We start from the raw sequence: 17,534 nt of genomic DNA, 5'->3' as shown, positions 1-17,534 counted from the left end.
TATTCGTCCCACACTGTTACAGCAGCAAAGTGGATAACAAGAGAGCAAGAGATCATTCATTATAAATAAAAGATACATAAATTGTCATCAGTTTTCTGTGTGTTCTTAGCTGTTATTGTTGACTCGTTTGCTGGGAGCAGTGCTGGTTGTGCAGTCTCACAGCAGCGGGAAGGAAGGACCTCCTATATTTCTCCTTCACGCACTTGGGGTGAAGGAGTCTGTCACTGAAGGAGCTACTCAGTGCAGTGACAGTGTCCTGAATGGGGTGGGAGTCGTTGTCCAGCAGCGATGTTAGTTTTGCCATCATCCTCCTCTCTCCCTCGGCACTGAGTCGAGGGGGCAACCCAGGACAGAGCTGGCCTTCCTGACCAGCTTGTCGAGTCTCTTCCCTTCCGCCGCTGAGATGATTTTTGTTTATTTGGATTTTAAAGTGTACATATTTAAACAAATGCTTAATACAATTCCGGCAGTAATCTAACTGAAGGGCAGAACAAGCCCGTGAGGTTGTTATCACAAAGGGTTTTGTGTGGCTTAAGGGTTTAGCTTAGTTTAGAGATACATCATGGAAACAGGCCCTTCTAGGTGAGTCCATGCCAACCACCAAGGGTCTCGACCCGAAACGTCACTCATTCTTTCTCTCCAGAGATGCTGCCTACCTGTTCAGACTAGTTCTATGTTATCGCAATTACATCCACTTCCAGCACACTGGGGTGAATTTTACAGTAGCCAATTAAACAACGAACCCGCACATCTTTGGGATGGGGGAGGAAAGCGGAGCACCCAGAGGAAACCTACGTGGGCACAGGGAGAATGTGTAAACCCCACACAGACAGCATCGAGGTCAGGATCGAACCCGGGTCTCTGGTGCTATGAGGCAGTGGCTCTAGTAGTTGTGCCACTGTGTCGCCTTAGGTAACAGTGGTTATCAAAGCTATCTGTGCTGCAGGTGACACAAGGGGTTAACAGTACTTCCTTCATCATCATGTGGAGTAGAATCCAACCCTCAAAGAATAAATTGAAGTGTCATCTCCCTGCTGGGTGTCATGGCCCTACATGAATTGAATTGAGACGTCCCAGCCCAAGCTACTGGCAGGCAAAGTGCAAGCTTTTGCCAATGCTTACTGTGAACGATGCGCTAATGTCTGGGACAACTCATTTACCAATGTCTCTTGTCACTGCATGAAAGCGGCTCACCTCTGTTTAGCTTCCTCCCATAATGGCTGCAATGGGATTTGGGGCTTACCACGTGGACAATCACAGGCCTGAGCCCAGCTTCAACCCCCAGCCATCCATTGATAAATCAAACCCTGTGCCACCCACCAAACCATCTCTCAAACCAAGCATTTGTCTTGTGAACGGAGAACAAAAAGTACCCTGGCTGAGTCAGGCCCCCGCTGTTGTAGGCAGTCCTTCACCTCCACATGAACTCTATTCATTTCTCCCAAATGCTACGTACAAGCTGTTCCATGGTTAGCCTGCAGCACATTCAATAAACAGCTGCTAACTATAAGAGGCAAGTGCAAGGATAGTCAATGCTCTTGGTTGCCTGCTAGCTTGCTGTTGGCTAAACTGGGAGTGTGCTGGGCAAAGGTGGGAGATTTAGTTGTCATGTATCAGTGAGGCAGTTATCGTGTAGGAAAGAACTGCAGACGCTGGTTTACACTGAAGGTAGACACAAAATGCTGGAGTAACTCAGCGGGACAGGCAGCATCTCTGGAGAGAAGGAATGGGTGACGCTCTGGGTCGAGACCCTTCTTCAGACTGGTTGTTATTATTTAGGTGTTTATAGCATAGAAAACTCAGCCATGGGGTGGATGTACAGTTAAGCAACAAAGTCCGAACGTGTTTGCTACGTTTCTCCTTCTATTTCACAGCTACACTCTTGACTTCCGCTCTCTGAGGCCCCACTCCCTCATCTTTACTCTGGACGTTCAGTCACTCAATACCTCCACCCCCCAGAGGAAGGTCTTAAAGCCCTCTGATTCTTCCTCGACCACAGAACCATTTCATTTCCCTCTACTAACACTCTACTCCGCCTAGCAGAGCTGGTCCTTAAACTCCACAACTTCTCCTTCGACTCCTCCCACTTCCTCCAAGTCCAAGGCGTAGCTATGAGCCCCAGCTATGTCTGCCTCTTTGTAGGGTACGTTGAACAATCCCTGTTCCAGGCGTACACTGGCCCTATCCCCGAACTCTATATCCGTTACATTGATGACTGCATCGGTGCTACCTCCTGCACCCATGCAGAACGCATGGACTTCATCAACTTCACCACCAACTTTAATCCTGCACTCAAATTTACTTGGACCATCTCCGACACCTCCTTCCCCTTTCTTGATCTCACAGTCTCCATCACGAGAAATAGACTATTGACTAACGTCCATTATAAACCCACTGACTTCCACAACTATCTCGACTACACTTCTACCCACACTGCTTCCTGCAAAGACTCTATCCCCTACTTCCAATTCCTCCATCTATATCGCATCTGCGCTCAGGATGAGGTGTTCCATACTGGAACATCCAAGATGTCCTCATTCTTTAGGGAACAGCAGTTCCCCTCTCCCATTATAGATGAAGCCCTCACTCGTGTCTCCTCGGTACCCCTCAGCTCCACCCTTACTCCCTCTCCACCTAGTCACAACAGAGACAGAGTCCCCCTAGTCCTTTCCTTCATCCCATCAGCCGTCCTCCGAAATTTCCGCCACCTCCAACGGATCCCACCACTAGCCACATTTTCCTATCTCCACCCCTTTTTGCCTTCCCCAAAGACTGTTCCCTCCGCAACTCCCTGGTTAACTCATCCCTTCCCACCCAAACCACCCCCTCCCCAGGTACTTTCCTGTGCAACCGCAGAAGATACAACACCTGTCCCAATACCTCCTCCCTCGACTCTGTCCAGGGACCCCGATAGACCTTTCAGGTTAGGCAGAGGTTCACTTGCACCTCCTGCAACCTCATCTGCTGTATTCATTGTTCAGGGTGTGGACTCTTATACACCGGTGAGACCAAATGCAGACTGGGCGATCATTTCGCGGAACACCTTCGCTCAGCCCGCGTGAACAAACCTTATCTCCCGATTACTGAACACTTTTATTCTCCTTCCCATTCCTGCACAGACCTTTCTGTCCTCGGTATCCTCCTTTGTCAGAGTGAGGCTAAATGCAAATTGGAGGAACGGCATCTCATATTTCGTTTGGGCAGCTTGCAGCCCAATGGTACGAGTTTTGATTTCTCGCACTTCAGGTAGCCCCAGCATTCCCTCTCTCTCTATCCTTCCCCTTCCCAAGTCGCACCAGCTTCTCGGTTTCACCCTCCAAACTGCTTACAGTGGCCCATTTCCTTTATCATCGTTACATTTTTGCATATCTTTCATTCATTGTTCATTATCTCTCCACATCATCGTCTATATCTCTCGTTTCCCTTATCCCTAACCGGTCTGAAGAAGGGTCTTACCCGAAACATGACCCATCCCTTCTCTCCAGAGATGCTGCCTGTCCCGCTGAATCACTCCAGCCTTTTGTGTCTATCTGCGGTTTAAACCAGCATCTGCAGTTCCTTCCTACACACTCAGCTGCACGGCTGACTTACACTGAATGTACCAGCCAAATCTGCGTGGGGGATAAGGACTTCTTGTTAATTGCTTCTTGTAAGTAGAATCCTTTTAATAACGTGAGAATTATTAATTCCTGCCAATCAACCAATCAAACGAAAATTATCACAAACATGCCGTCTCAGTTTTAGGCACACAGGAGACACAAGGAACTGCAGATGCTAGTTTACAAACAAAGACACAAAGTGCTGGAGTAACTCACTGGGTCAGGCAGCATCCCTGGAGAACATGGATAGGCGACATTTTGGTGAGAGGCACTCTCACAGGTACCACCATTTTGCAAATTTTGCACATCTGTCTATTACCCCCCCACCCCATCCCCTGCCCCTTCTCCTGCATCCACCTTTACCTGCCAGGTTTGACCTGCCCTTCCAGCTTGCATTCTTCTCCCTTCCGCCCACTATCAGTCCAAAGACGTATTCCATCCTGAAACATCACCTCTCCATGTTCTCCAGATATGCTACCTGTGTAATACGTTGTGTTCCTCCAGCACCCTGCTTTTTTGTTGAGTGTTTGAAACATAGAAACATAAAAAAATAGATGCAGTAGGAGGTCATTTGGCCCTTCGAGCCAGCACCACCATTTATTGTGATCATGGCTGATCATTCACAATCAGTAATCTGTGCATGCCTTCTCCCCATATCCCTTGATTCCACTAGCCCCTAGAGCTCTATCAAACCCTCTTCAAATTTGAGAATTACCAAGATTGAAATTTTAATACATTTCTCTCATTTTTTCCACTTTTAATCCAGCCTTTCTTTTCACATATTCCTCTTTCTACACCTGGTCGACACAGAATTCACCCACTCTAATTGCAACTTCCCCAGTTAATTCCTCAGTTCTTCACTTGGACGTTAGACACAAAATGCTGGAGTAACTCAGCGGGACAGGCAGCATCTCTGGAGAGAAGGGATGTGTGACGTTTGGGGTCGAGGCCCTTCTTCAGAATGATTTCACTTTGGAGTGATTGATCACGGATTACACAATGGTTGGCCTGTTCCCTCAAGTCCCAGATGCATGGTTACTCTTATAGGGTTCTTACTAACTTGCAACTTTCATTAACGGTCAATGCTGAATTTTGCATTCATAAAATCTACGCAGGTCGGCCAACAGACCCCACTGGATGATCATTGCTACGAAACCTAGGCCTTTATCCGACTGTTCTGTAGTTGCCCATAACTTGATTTTTAAAATTTTATTTTAGATTTAGAGATACAGCGCGGAAACAGGCCCTTCGGCCCACCGGGTCCGCGCCGCCCAGCGATCCCCGCACATTAACACTATCCTACACCCAAGGGACAATTTTTTTAAACATTTGCCCAGCCAATTAACCTACATACCTGTGCGTCTTTGGAGTGTGGGAGGAAACCGAAGATCTCGGAGAAAACCCACGCAGGACACGGGGAGAACGTACAAACTCCGTACAGACGGCGCCCGTAGTCAGGATAGAACCTGAGTCTCCGGCGCTGCATTCGCTGTAAGGCAGCAACTCTACCGCTGCGCCACCGTGCCGCCCTAAGGACAAAGTGTAAGGAAAGGTTGAACCCCTTCTTCACAGATTTATCAAATCATAAAGCGGACAGAAACCTCTGTATTTTGAAAAGCTATCCAAATCAAGACCATGCTTTCTCCATCGTCCTTATCATTTTTCCTACATGCCAAGTAGGGTGGCAGGCTGGCGCAGCAGTAGAGTTGCTGCCTTACAGCACCATAGACCCGTGTTCGATCCTGACCATGTGTGCTCTCTGTGCAGAGTTTGCACGTTCTCCCTGTGACCTACGTGGGTTTTCATCAGGTGCTCCGGTTTCTTCCCACACTCCAAAGACGTACCGGCTTGTCGGCTAATTGACTTGGTAAAATTGTAAATTGTCACCAGTGTGTGGAGGATAGTGTTAGTATGCAGGGATCGCTGGTCGACATGGACTCGGTTGGCCTGTTTCCAAGCTGTATCTCTAAACTGAAAAAAAATGAAAGTGCCTACATAATTTTGAAATGTACACTTAAATACGATTTTATCATCCTTTCTGACAAACCACTTTAAGCATTTGCTAGGTTCAAAATCGGCCCAATCCCATTGATATCTTTTGGAATTTAGCATTAATTTGTGCCCTCTGTTTACTATTAATGGAAATATTTATGTATTTGCTCCTTCAAAGGTCCATGCCATTTTGAAATATTATTATTTGAAGCAATCAGCTAATAATTAGTCAACTGAAAATGGTTAAACATGAATTCCAACTTAATTTGTACTTGGAAGTTCTTTCCTTTGTAACGGTGTCTGAATGGTAGGGCTGGCTTGAGGGGCCGAATGGCCTACTCCTGCTATTATTTTCCTTAATGACTGCATTTATAACAAGAGCTTCATTAGCTGGTGAATGCATTACGTTGGTCCGGAAAGCATGTAGATAAATGAACGTTTTGCTTCTCAGGCACTGGCTGTGATTAATAAACACTAACATGTCACTGTGTAATTGAAAGAGTTGATTAATTTTCTCTGGTTATACGCTACTGGGGTGGAAAAAGATGGATGAAACCAGTCATCCATAGCTTTTCCAGAAAGAAAAGTCTCGTAGCTAAACACCAGTGGTCTTTTGTGGTTCAGTTTGATCCGCACTGCTGCCTCTCAGTCAGCAGGCTGGGACACATAACCATTCTAAAGATTTGGGTATAAACTTCTAGGTTTACACCCCAGTATAGAGGGAGTGTTTCTTTATACTTTAAACTTTAGACCTTAGAGGTACAATGGAGAAACAGGTCCTTCAGCCCACCGACCGACCCGTACACTGGCACTATCCTACACACAAGGAACAATTTCCAATTTTTACCCAAGCCAAGTAACCTACAAACTTGTATATCTTTGGAGTGTGGTAGGAAACCGGAGCACCCGGAAAAAACCCACGCAGTGTCATGGAGAACGTACAAACTCCGTACGGACAGCACCCGTGGTCAGGATCAAACCCGGGTCTCTGGCGCTGTAAGACAGCAACTCTACCGCTGCGCCACTGTGCCGCCCGACATCTCTTTTGAAAACATAGAACATAGAACAGTACAGCATAGGAACAGGATGCCGAACATGATGTCTGAAGAAGGGTCTCGACCCAAAACGTACCCATTTCTTCTCACCCATTTCTTCTCTCCAGAGATGCTGCCTGTCCCGCTGAGTTACTCCAGCATTTTGTGGCTATGCAAAGATAAACTAATCTCCTCTGCCTGCACATGATCCATAAGCCTCAATTCCTTGCATACTCGTACATGACCCCAAGCTGACTGGTAGAATATGGAAAGGAGAGCGGGTGGAGCACAAGGGCTGGAGCTGATGGCAATGTGAGGAGAATAGAGATTAGGTTCGAATTAGTGTAAGCAAGTGCTTGATGGTCAGTATGGACTCAGCCCACCAAAAGGCCGTCTGTTTCTTGACCTGTGACCTATGCACTCTATCGCTTCTTCAATGGCCATCCTGAGGTCAGGAAAGGTGTTAAGCAAGTGAGTGCAACCCTTTTTAATTACAACTTGACAAGAGGCAAAAAATATCCAAAGCACGTGATCAGAAAGATGCAGCTGGAAACATTCTATTCAAGATTCAAGATTCAAGATTCAAGATAGCTTTATTTGTCATCCAATATTGGACGAAATTCAGTCACCCACAGTCCAACAATAAAAGCATTAAATAAGCATTAAAATTACACAACCCCAAAAAACCCCCAAAACACAGTCCAACAATAAAAGCATTAAATAGGCATTCAAATTACACAACCCCCAAACCCCCAAAAACACAGTCCAACAATAAAAGCATTAAATAGGCATTCAAATTACCCAACCCCAAAAACACACAAAAAAAAGAAACATCCATCAAAGAAACATCCATCACAGTGAGTCTCCTCCAGTCCTCTCCTCACTGTGATGGAAGGCCACAATGTATTTCCCTTCTCCCGCTGTCCTCGCCCGCAGTCAGGTTGTTGTGGTTGCAGGCCGCACCGGACGGTCCACAGCGGGCCAAGCCCAAGGCGCGTCGCGTCGCAGCCGCTCCCGCAGCCTCCGAAGACGGCCGGCTCCGCCGATGATAAGTCCGATCCGGGGCGGGCGAACACGCTGCTGCTGCCACTGTTGCTGCACGTCGGGGCGGTCGTGGCTCCCGACATTGAAGCCCCCGCCCAGCAGAGAAATATCCCGCGGCATATCTTAGGCCGCGCCGGACGGTGAAATGTCCTCGACCCAAGCCCCGCGATCCGGGGCGGGCGAACCCGCTGCCGCTGCCGGAGCTCCCGATGTCGGCATCCACGTGGCCCGAGCCTAAGGCGAGTCGCAGCCGCTCCCGCAGCCTCCGAAGACGGCCGGCTCCGGTGATGGTAAGTCCGATCCGCGGGCTCTGCGAACCGGAGCCCTGGAGGCCGACAGCTCCAGGAGTTGGGCCGATGGTAGGCCGCAGCAGGAACGGAGACACGGCCCAGAAAACAAAGGTCGGGTCTCCGTTCGGAAGGGACACATATTTACAATGTTACAGTTCCCCCCCTCCCCCCCACATACACACACAGTACACAAACACAAAAACACCACATCACAACTACAATTAAGACAAAAAAACAACAAAAACACAAAGACAAATGGACCGCAGGTGAGCCGCAGCTGCTAGGGCAGCGCCGCCACTGGTGATGTCACCACAATTGGACAAGGAAGCAGCAAGAAATCACACAGTGTCACGTTCCCTGGTCTTTATTGCCAGACACGAAGACAAGTGTATTCTGACTTAGATCTGAAGAAGGGGGCGGCTAATGGCGCAGTGGTACAGTTGCTGCCTTACAGCACCAGAGACCCGAGTTTGATCCTAACCACGGGTGCTGTCTGCACGGAGTTTAAACCTTCTCCCTGTGACAGCTTGGATTTTCTCCGGGTGCTCCGGTTTCCTCCCACATCCCAAAGATATATGGGTTTGTAGATTAATTGGCTTCGGTAAAAATTGTAAATTGTTCCCAGTATGTAGGATAATGCTAGCGTGTGGGGGATCACTGGTCATCGCAAACTCGGTGGGCTGAAGGGCCTGTTTCCACGCTGTATCTCTAAAGTCTAAAGGGTTTCGACGGGAAACAAATTCCTATCCACGTTCTCCAGTGATGCAGCCTGGCCCGCTGAGTTACTCCAGCACTTTGTGTCCTGTTGCTTTCTGACATAATTAGCGGGTGCAGACTTTTGCACGGGCTCCTGGATGCCCCAAGTCTTTGCGTTCCTGATGGGCATGGGAAGGACAGAACAATATAATAAGAGTGATCTGACCGGAAACCATTTGCTCGTCACCGGTACCAGCAATGGGCAAAGAAACGAAAGACAAATTGGAGCAGAATGCCATTTTGTGATACGCATGTGAAGTCTGGCTGTGGAAGCAACCCAATAAAGATGAAGGTTAAACTCCATCTGTGGAGAGCAGACCCATTGTATAACTCTTCCCCTGGAGGCCGTGTACCTATCAAAGCACTGGCAGAGAGAGTCAAAGCCCTTAACTTACTTAAAGTATAATATCTAATAACTCTCTGGCAATTTAGAGAAAATTAAGTAGGTATTCATTACTCTAATTAAATATGAATGACACTAACTAGTAAAGTGTCCAAATTGATGAAGTGATTGTTAGTAATTCAATATCCATTACACAAGGTCTTCATTAGGGATCCATTGTATGCACAAATGTGATTAGTTGGAAGATGAGTGGAGGTTGCGCTGTCTCGGTGAGTCAAACACTGAACCAGGCACAAAACAGCAGGAGATGTAAGGAACTGCAGATGTTGATTCACAAAAAAACACACAAAGTGCTGGAGTAACTTTGCAGATGACACTAAAGTGGGTGGTATTGTCGATAGTGAAGATGGTCGTCAAAAATTGCAGCCAGTTCATGATCGGTTGGGCAGGAAGGCTGAGGAATGTTTGATGGTGTTTAATACCGATCAGTGCGTGATGTTGCATTTTGGGAAGCCTAACCAGGACAGGCCCCACATGGTGAATGGCAGGGATCTAGGGAGTGTTGTAAAGCAGAGGGATCTATAATGCAGTTCCTTGAATGTGGCATATTAGCAGATGGGGTGGTCAAGAAGGCTTTCGGCACATTGACCGTCATCAGTCAGAGTATTGATTATGGAGGTTGAGAGGTTATCTTACAGTTGTACAAGACATTGGTGCAGCCACATTTAGAGTATTGTGTTCAGTTTTGGTCACCCTGTTATGGGAAAGATGTTGTTACGATGGAAAGGGTGCAGAGAAGATTTATGAGGATGCTGCCAGGACTCGAGGGCCTGAGCTGTAGGGAGAGGTTGAGCAGGCTAGGACTTTATTCTTTGGAGAACATGAGGATAAGGGGTAAGGGTTTAAGATCATGAGAGGAGTAGAGTATTTTACCCAGAATAGGGGAATCAAGAACCAGGGGACATAGGTTTAAGGTAAGAGGGGAAAGATTTAATAAGAACCCGATGGGCAACGTTTTTACACAAAGGGTGATTGGTATATGGAATGAGCTGCTAGAAAAGGTCATTGAGGCAGGTACTATCACAACATTTAAAAAACATTTGGACAGGTTCATGGATAGGATACATTTAGAAGGATGTGGGCCAAATGCAGGGAGTTGGGACTAGTGTAGATGGGGCATGTTGGTTGGTGTGGGCAAGTTGGGCCAAAGCACCTGTTTCCACGCTGTTTGACTCTATGATTCTATAACTCAGCTGGTAAGGCAGCATCTTGGAGAACAAGGAGAGGTGATGATTTTTGCACTATTATTGCTTGTTTGTTTTTATGTGTTTGTATATGTGTATATGTGTGTGTGTGTGTGTATATATATGTGTGTATATATATATATGTATATATATATATATATATATAGTATTTAGAAAATAACTGCAGATGCTGGTACAAATCGAAGGTGTTTATTCACAAAATGCTGGAGTAACTCAGCAGGTCAGGCAGCATCTCAGGAGAGAAGGAATGAGTGACGTCTCAGATCGAGACCCTTCTTCAGACTGATGTCGGGGGGGCAGGACAAAGGAAGGATATAGGTGGAGACAGGAAGATAGAGGGAGATCTGGGAAGGGGGAGGGGAAGAGAGGGACAGAGGAACTATCTAAAGTTTAAGAAGTCGATGTTCATACCACTGGGCTGCAAGCTGCCCAGGCGAAATATGAGGTGCTGTTCCTCCAATTTCCGGTGGGCCTCACTATGGCACTGGAGGAGCCCCATGACAGAAAGATCAGACTGGGAGTGGGAGGGGGAATTGAAGTGCTCGGCTACCGGGAGATCAGTTTGGCCAACACGGACCGAACGCAGGTGTTGAGCGAAGCGATTGCCGAGCCTGCGTTTGGTTTCGCCGATGTAAATAAGTTGACATCTGGAACAGCGGATGCAATAGATGAGGTTGGAGGAGGTGCAGGTGAACCTCTGTCTGACATATATTTATATATATATACTCGAGGTTCACATTTCTGTTGTGCTGCTGCAAATAAGAATTTTATTGTTCTGTTTGGGACATATGACAATAAAACACTCTTGACTCTTGATCAATCATCAAGTACTCTCAAGGTTAAGATAGGCGATTCGAATATATCAGATAATGCAGATGAAGCAGAGACTCAGTGCGATCTTTGAGCAGCGGAGCAAGCTTGTGGCTGAAGAGACTGCACTTTCTTTGTTACCTTTTGCTCCTATTTCCCCACACAGTCTGCTGCGCTGACAATCAAAGGAAATATTCCTTTAAACATAAAAGAATCCCATCATCGGTATACATGTTAATAAGGATTTTGAGAGAGTTTTCCCATTACGAATCGCAAATCCACTCCCGTATTCTGTGATAAGTAGTCAGGACATTATTACGTTTGTCAGAACACTTAGAGTTTTTTTTTGATAGAACCTATAAATTGAAGGTGTAAATTCAGTTACTCACATCCATTTACCTTTCATGGTTGTACAATCTATCACTGAATAAAGAAAATTGAAACCGGAAAAAACTTAAGTTATAAAAGACCGTGCTATATGGTCTGGCATCTGCAGTCTACTGTGCCTTTGCACAATAAATCCTACCGGCTCTGGGGTTTCATTAAATGCAGTATGTGTAGGAAGGAACTGCAAATGCTGAATATACAGTGCATTCAGAAAGTATTCAGACCCCTTCACTTTTTCCACATTTTGTTACGTTACAGCCTTATTTTAAAATGGATTAATTTATTTTTTATCATCAATCTACACACAATACCCCATAATAAAAAAGTGAAAACAGGTGTTTAGAATTTTTTGTAAAGTACTTAAAAAGAAATAACTGAAATATCACATTTAATAATAATAATAATAATAATAATGCATTACATTTATATAGCGCTTTTCAAACACTCAAAGATGCTTTACAGGGATTTCTAGAACATAGAGAAGTGAATAAATAGATAAATAAGTAAACGAACAGAGAAAGGAGACAGAAGGTGAGGTGATCTTCAGTGGTTGAAGGCAGTGCTGAAGAGGTGAGACTTCAGTGATGTTTTGAATGTGGTGAGTGAGGAGGAGTCTCTGACGGTTTGGGGTAGTGAGTTCCATAGGGTGGGAGCAGCGATGGAGAAAGCCCTACATAAGTATTCAGTGGTACTTTACTCAGTGCTTTGTTGAGGCACCTTTTGCAGCGATTACAGGCTCAAGTCTTCTTGGGTATGACACTACAAGCTTGGCACACCTGTATTTGGGTAATTTCTCCCATTCTTCTCTGCAGATCCTCTCAAGCTCTGTCAGGTTGGATGGGGAGCGTCGATGCACAGCTATTTTCAGGTCCCTCCAGAGATGTTCGATCGGGTTCAAGTCCGGGCTCTGGCTGGGCCACTCAAGAACATTCACAGACTTGTCATGAAGCCACTCCTGTGTTGTCTTGGCTGTGTGCTTAGGGTCATTGTCCTGTTGGAAGGTGAATCTCCTCCCCAGTCTGATGTCCAGAACGCTCTGGAACAGGTTTTCATCAAGGATCTCTCTGTACTTTGCTCTGTTCATCTTTCCCTCAATCCTGACTAGTCTCCCAGTTCCTGCCGCTGAAAAACATTCCCACAGTACAATGCTGCCACCACCATGCTTCACCGGAGGTATGGTATTGTTCAATCTTGTTTCTCATCGTCTGAGAGTCCTTTAGGTGCCATTTGGCAAACCCCAAGCGGGCTGTCATGTGCCTTTTACTGAGGAGTGGTTTCCATCTGGCCACTCTACCACATAGGCCAGATTGGTGGAGTGCTGCAGATATAGTTGTCCTTCTGGAAGGTTCTCCCATCTTCACAGAGGAACTCTGGAGGTCTGTCAGAGTGACCATCGGGTTCTTGGTCACCTCCCTGACCAAGGCCCTTCTCCCCCGATTGCTCGGTTTGGCCGGGCGGCCAGTTCTATGAAGAGTCCTGGTGGTTCCAAAGTTCTTCCATTTAAGAATGACAGAGACCACTGTGCTCTTCAGGACCTGCAATGATGCAGAAATTATTTTATACCCTTCCAAAGATATGTGTCTCGACACAATCCTGTCTCGGAGGTCTACCAACAATTCCTTCGTCTTCATGGCTTGATTTTTGCTCTGACATACACTGTCAACTGTGGGACCTTATATAGACAGTGTGTGCCTTTCCAAATCATGTCCAATCAATTTATTTTACCACTGGTGGACTCCAATCAAGTTGTAGAAACATTTCAAGGATAATCAATGGAAACAGGATGAACCTAAGCTCAATTTTGAGTGTCATAGCAAAGGGTCTGAATACTTATGTAAATGTGATATTTCAGTTATTTCTTTTTAATTACTTTACAAAAAATTCTAAACACCTGTTTTCACTTTTTTATTATGGGCTATTGTGTGTAGATTGAAGATTAAAAAAATGAATTTAATCCATTTTAAAATAAGGCTGTAATGTAACAAAATGTGGAAAAAGTGAAGGGGTCTGAATACTTTCTGAATGCACTTTACATCGAAGATAGACACAAAATGCTGGTACCTCAACGGGACAGGCGCATCTCAGGAGAGAAGGAATGGGTGACGTTTTGGGTCGAGACCTTCCTTCACACGTGCTTACCTTCATTAGATACAGGTTGCTCATAATGTTGGAGAGTCATAAAGCACAGAGACAGGCTCTTTGGCACAACATGTCGACGCTGTGTATTTGCTTGTGTATTACCCGTATCCTTATAAACCATTTCTACCCGTATACCTGTTCAAGTGGCGTTTAAATTGGTATTGTAGCTGCCACAACCACTTCCTCTGGCAGCTTACACCATATACATACCACCCTCTGCGTGAAAAGGTTGCCAATTACGCTTCTATTAAATCTTTCCTCACTCACTTTAAACATATACTCTCAACTTTGGGAATAAGATGGTGTGCACTTACCCTATCTATTCCCCTCATGATTTTATGCACCTCGATATACACCCAACGGTATATTGATTTTTCCAACTTCAAGTAACCCTTGCATCCCCTTTCTCTCCATTCCTCCCCCACCCGAGTTTGAACTAGTTTTCAAAATCGTCATGTTGAGTCTCATTGTCTGTAACTCGTTTTCACCTAGCCCACAGCTAACAATGGTCTGTTTCATTTATAATCGTTACTTTTTTGCCAATCTGTCATTTGTTTGTTCTATTCCTCTCTATATCACCATCTATATCTCTCCTTTTCCTTTCCCCTGACTCCCAGTGTGAAGAAGGTTCTCGACCTGAAACGTCTCCTATTCCTTTTCTCCGCTGACCCGCTGAATTATTCCAGCTTTTTGTGTCCACCTCTTATCCACCTCAGTCTCCTGTGCTCCTCCTGACAACATCTTCTCTGTACTCTTTCCTGCTTAACGACATCCTTTCTATAGCAGTGTGACCAAAACTAAACACAATACTCCGAATGTGGCCTTACCAACATCTTATACAACTGCAATATTATATTCAATGTCTATACTCCACGCTCTGACTAATGAAGACCTTTGTGCCATAAGTATTCTCCCCTTCCTGCCTTTATCACTTTTCTGGCTTTACATTTTCCTCCGCTTCTCTCCTTATCTGACACCTTTTTGTCACCTTTTTATCTCTAGCCTTTGTAACCGACTCCACTCATCTGCAAATCAAACACTCCCCCTCACCTGTATCCACCTATCACTTGCTCGGCTTTTTCCCGACCCCATCATTACTCCAGCTACCTCTTCCCCTACTACAATCAGTCTGAAGAAGGGTCCCGTTCCCAATACGTCTCCTGTCCATTCCCTTCACGGATGCTGCCTGACCTGCTGAGTTACTCGAGCACGTTGTGTTTTACCAAAAGTAGATATTTATGGGAATGGCCTCTGCAATGTCTTCCCACTGAAGCTGCCTTGCCGCCAGCCTTTTCCGCATGTTCTGTTTTATATCAGTGCTCACTGTGGTTGATTTAGGTTTCAGTGAGCGAGCAAGAACAAAACTGTTAGAAGAAATGAGGTGCCTGGTCTACCGTGATTTATCTTTCCCATTTCGCACTTTAAGCCAGACTTTGATCCTGATGACCTTGACCACTACAGCCCAGTACTGCTGTTTCCATCTTTCCACCAGCATGTAGTCAGGAGTCAATCACTAGCAGTGCACTTCAAACGATCCTCAGCTTCCTGCAGTTAAAACATTGAGTTGCCCAAAGACATCTTTTCTTCAGATTTCTAATTATTTTCAGACTTTCCACCACTGATTATCTGAAAGTGTTTTCAATGGGAACACAAGCTTGTTAGCAGACATGGCTGGAAGAGTTATTCTTGAAATAGTATAAGAAAATAACTGCAGATGCTGGTACAAATCGATATATTCACAAAATGCTGGAGTAACTCAGCAGGTCAGGCAGCATCTCGGGAGAGAAGGAATGGGTGACGTTTCGGGTCGAGACCCTTCTTCAGACTGAAGTGCAATGCTCTGACTAGAGCTGCCAAGGTAAATCACCTTACATGACTTGTTTGGTTAAGGTGTATTTGTGTCCCGCTCCACCCTAACAGGAGGCAGAGCAGAATCCAGGAGAGGAAGAAGTTAGTAGAGGGTCATCTGGAGGAAATGCAGAGCTGCAAACAATCACCGCAGCATTCTTCCACAAGGTGGCTAATTTTCCTGGCCGCTTTATAAAGTGCGTGTGATGAATGAAAGATACGCAAGTGTCAGGTATTCAATCATTCGCTGATACTTTATGGTCACATCTACCTCGGTACAGTGAAATATTTTGTGTTTGCATACAATCTGGTAAAAATCATACAGCAGACTTCACCGAGGCAGTACACAAAGAGGCACCACATTCCTGGCACCGACAAAGTTTCAAAGTTCTTAGTACAGTCTTATCATCTCGCAGTGATGAACCAGGCCTACCAACGCAGGTAAGTTTAGTTTATTGTCACCTGGACAATGAACAGTGAGGTACAGTGAAAAGCTTTTGTTGCGTGCTAACCAGTCAGCGGAAAGACACATACATGATTACAATCGAGCCATTCACAGTGCACAGGTACAGGTTAAGGGAATAACGTGAATAATGTTTAGTGCAAGATAAAGCCAGTATAGCCCGATCAAAGATAGTCCGAGCGTCTCCAATCAGATAGATAGTTGTTCAGGACTGCTTTCTGGTTGTGGTAGGATGGTTCAGTTGCCTGATAACAGCTGGGAAGAAACTGCTCCTGAATCTGGAGGTGTGCATTTTCACACTTCTTATACTTTTTTCCTGATGGGAGAGAGGTGACCGGCTGTTCCTCCAGCATTCTCTATGTTTGTTAGTTTTGAAGTGATGTACATTAAATGTGAAGAGTACAGTTGTATAGGCAGGCAACTACTCGGCCACATATTGTTGAACTATTATGCCTACGTTATATTTTGGTGTTTACAGTTAAGAGCATCAGAAGTAGATTATGCTTCGCTACATTTATAGAACTCTAGACCAAGTGGACCCATTGGGCCCAAACCTCTCCTGCATTGGTGCAGCACCCTCTCCTCCCCCCCTCCCCCCCCCCCCCTTCGCCCCCTCGTCCCATCCCCCTCCCTCCCTAGGAGATAGATTTAAACTTTAAAATGTGAATAACTTAAAAATATAACACCGATTTCAATGAAACTTCTTCCATTAGCACCAAAGGGATGACGGTGAGTAAGGTGGGCCTAAAATTGATGTGCTATCGTGTACAGTTTTGGCTGTAGTTCAGGAACAAACAAACAAACAAACGAGAGTTTTAGTATATAGATAGAATAGTACAGCACAGGAAAAGGGCCTTTGGCCCACAATGTCCTTACTAAACATGATGATAAGTTAAACTATTCTCCTCTGCTTGCATGTGATCCATATCCCTCCATTCCCTTCATACCCAAGAGCTTATCTACAATGCCACCCCAGGCAATACATTTATTTTAGAGTCTGAAGAGGGACCCAGCACAAAACTTTGTCTTCCTTTCCTTCCACACATTCTGCCTGACTCGCTGAGTTCCTGCAGCACTTTGTGTTTAGTGCAATACATTTATTGTGCCTGACTGTGAGAGTATAGTTTGTAAACTTTAATTACATGTACAATTTATGTTTTATGTACTTAATAGAAATAATGTAATATATAGATAGTTACTGTTAATGTGAGTCTGGTAATTTTACAGGGGAAGCAATATAGTGAATAGCTAGTGCATATGTTATTTAAGAATAAGACTACTGATATTTTATTTCTATCAACCACTGCAGTTACCTGAATGTTATTTACCTTCAATAATGGATATATGGTGAGAAATTCTACCCTGCTCACTTTCCTTACATAATAGCAGGAGAAGTTACTGACTTTACACTATATATTGGGTAACGTTTCAGGTCGAGACCCTTCTTCAGACTGAAGAAGGGTCTCGACCCAAAACGTCACCCATTCCTTCTCTCCTGAGATGCTGCCTGACCCGCTGAGTTACTCCAGCATTTTGTGAATAAATACCTTCGATTTGTACCAGC

Source organism: Rhinoraja longicauda, chromosome 32 (genome assembly GCF_053455715.1).
Source record: "Rhinoraja longicauda isolate Sanriku21f chromosome 32, sRhiLon1.1, whole genome shotgun sequence".
Classification (NCBI taxonomy): domain Eukaryota; kingdom Metazoa; phylum Chordata; class Chondrichthyes; order Rajiformes; family Arhynchobatidae; genus Rhinoraja; species Rhinoraja longicauda.
Note: the sequence above shows the minus strand (reverse complement) of the source record.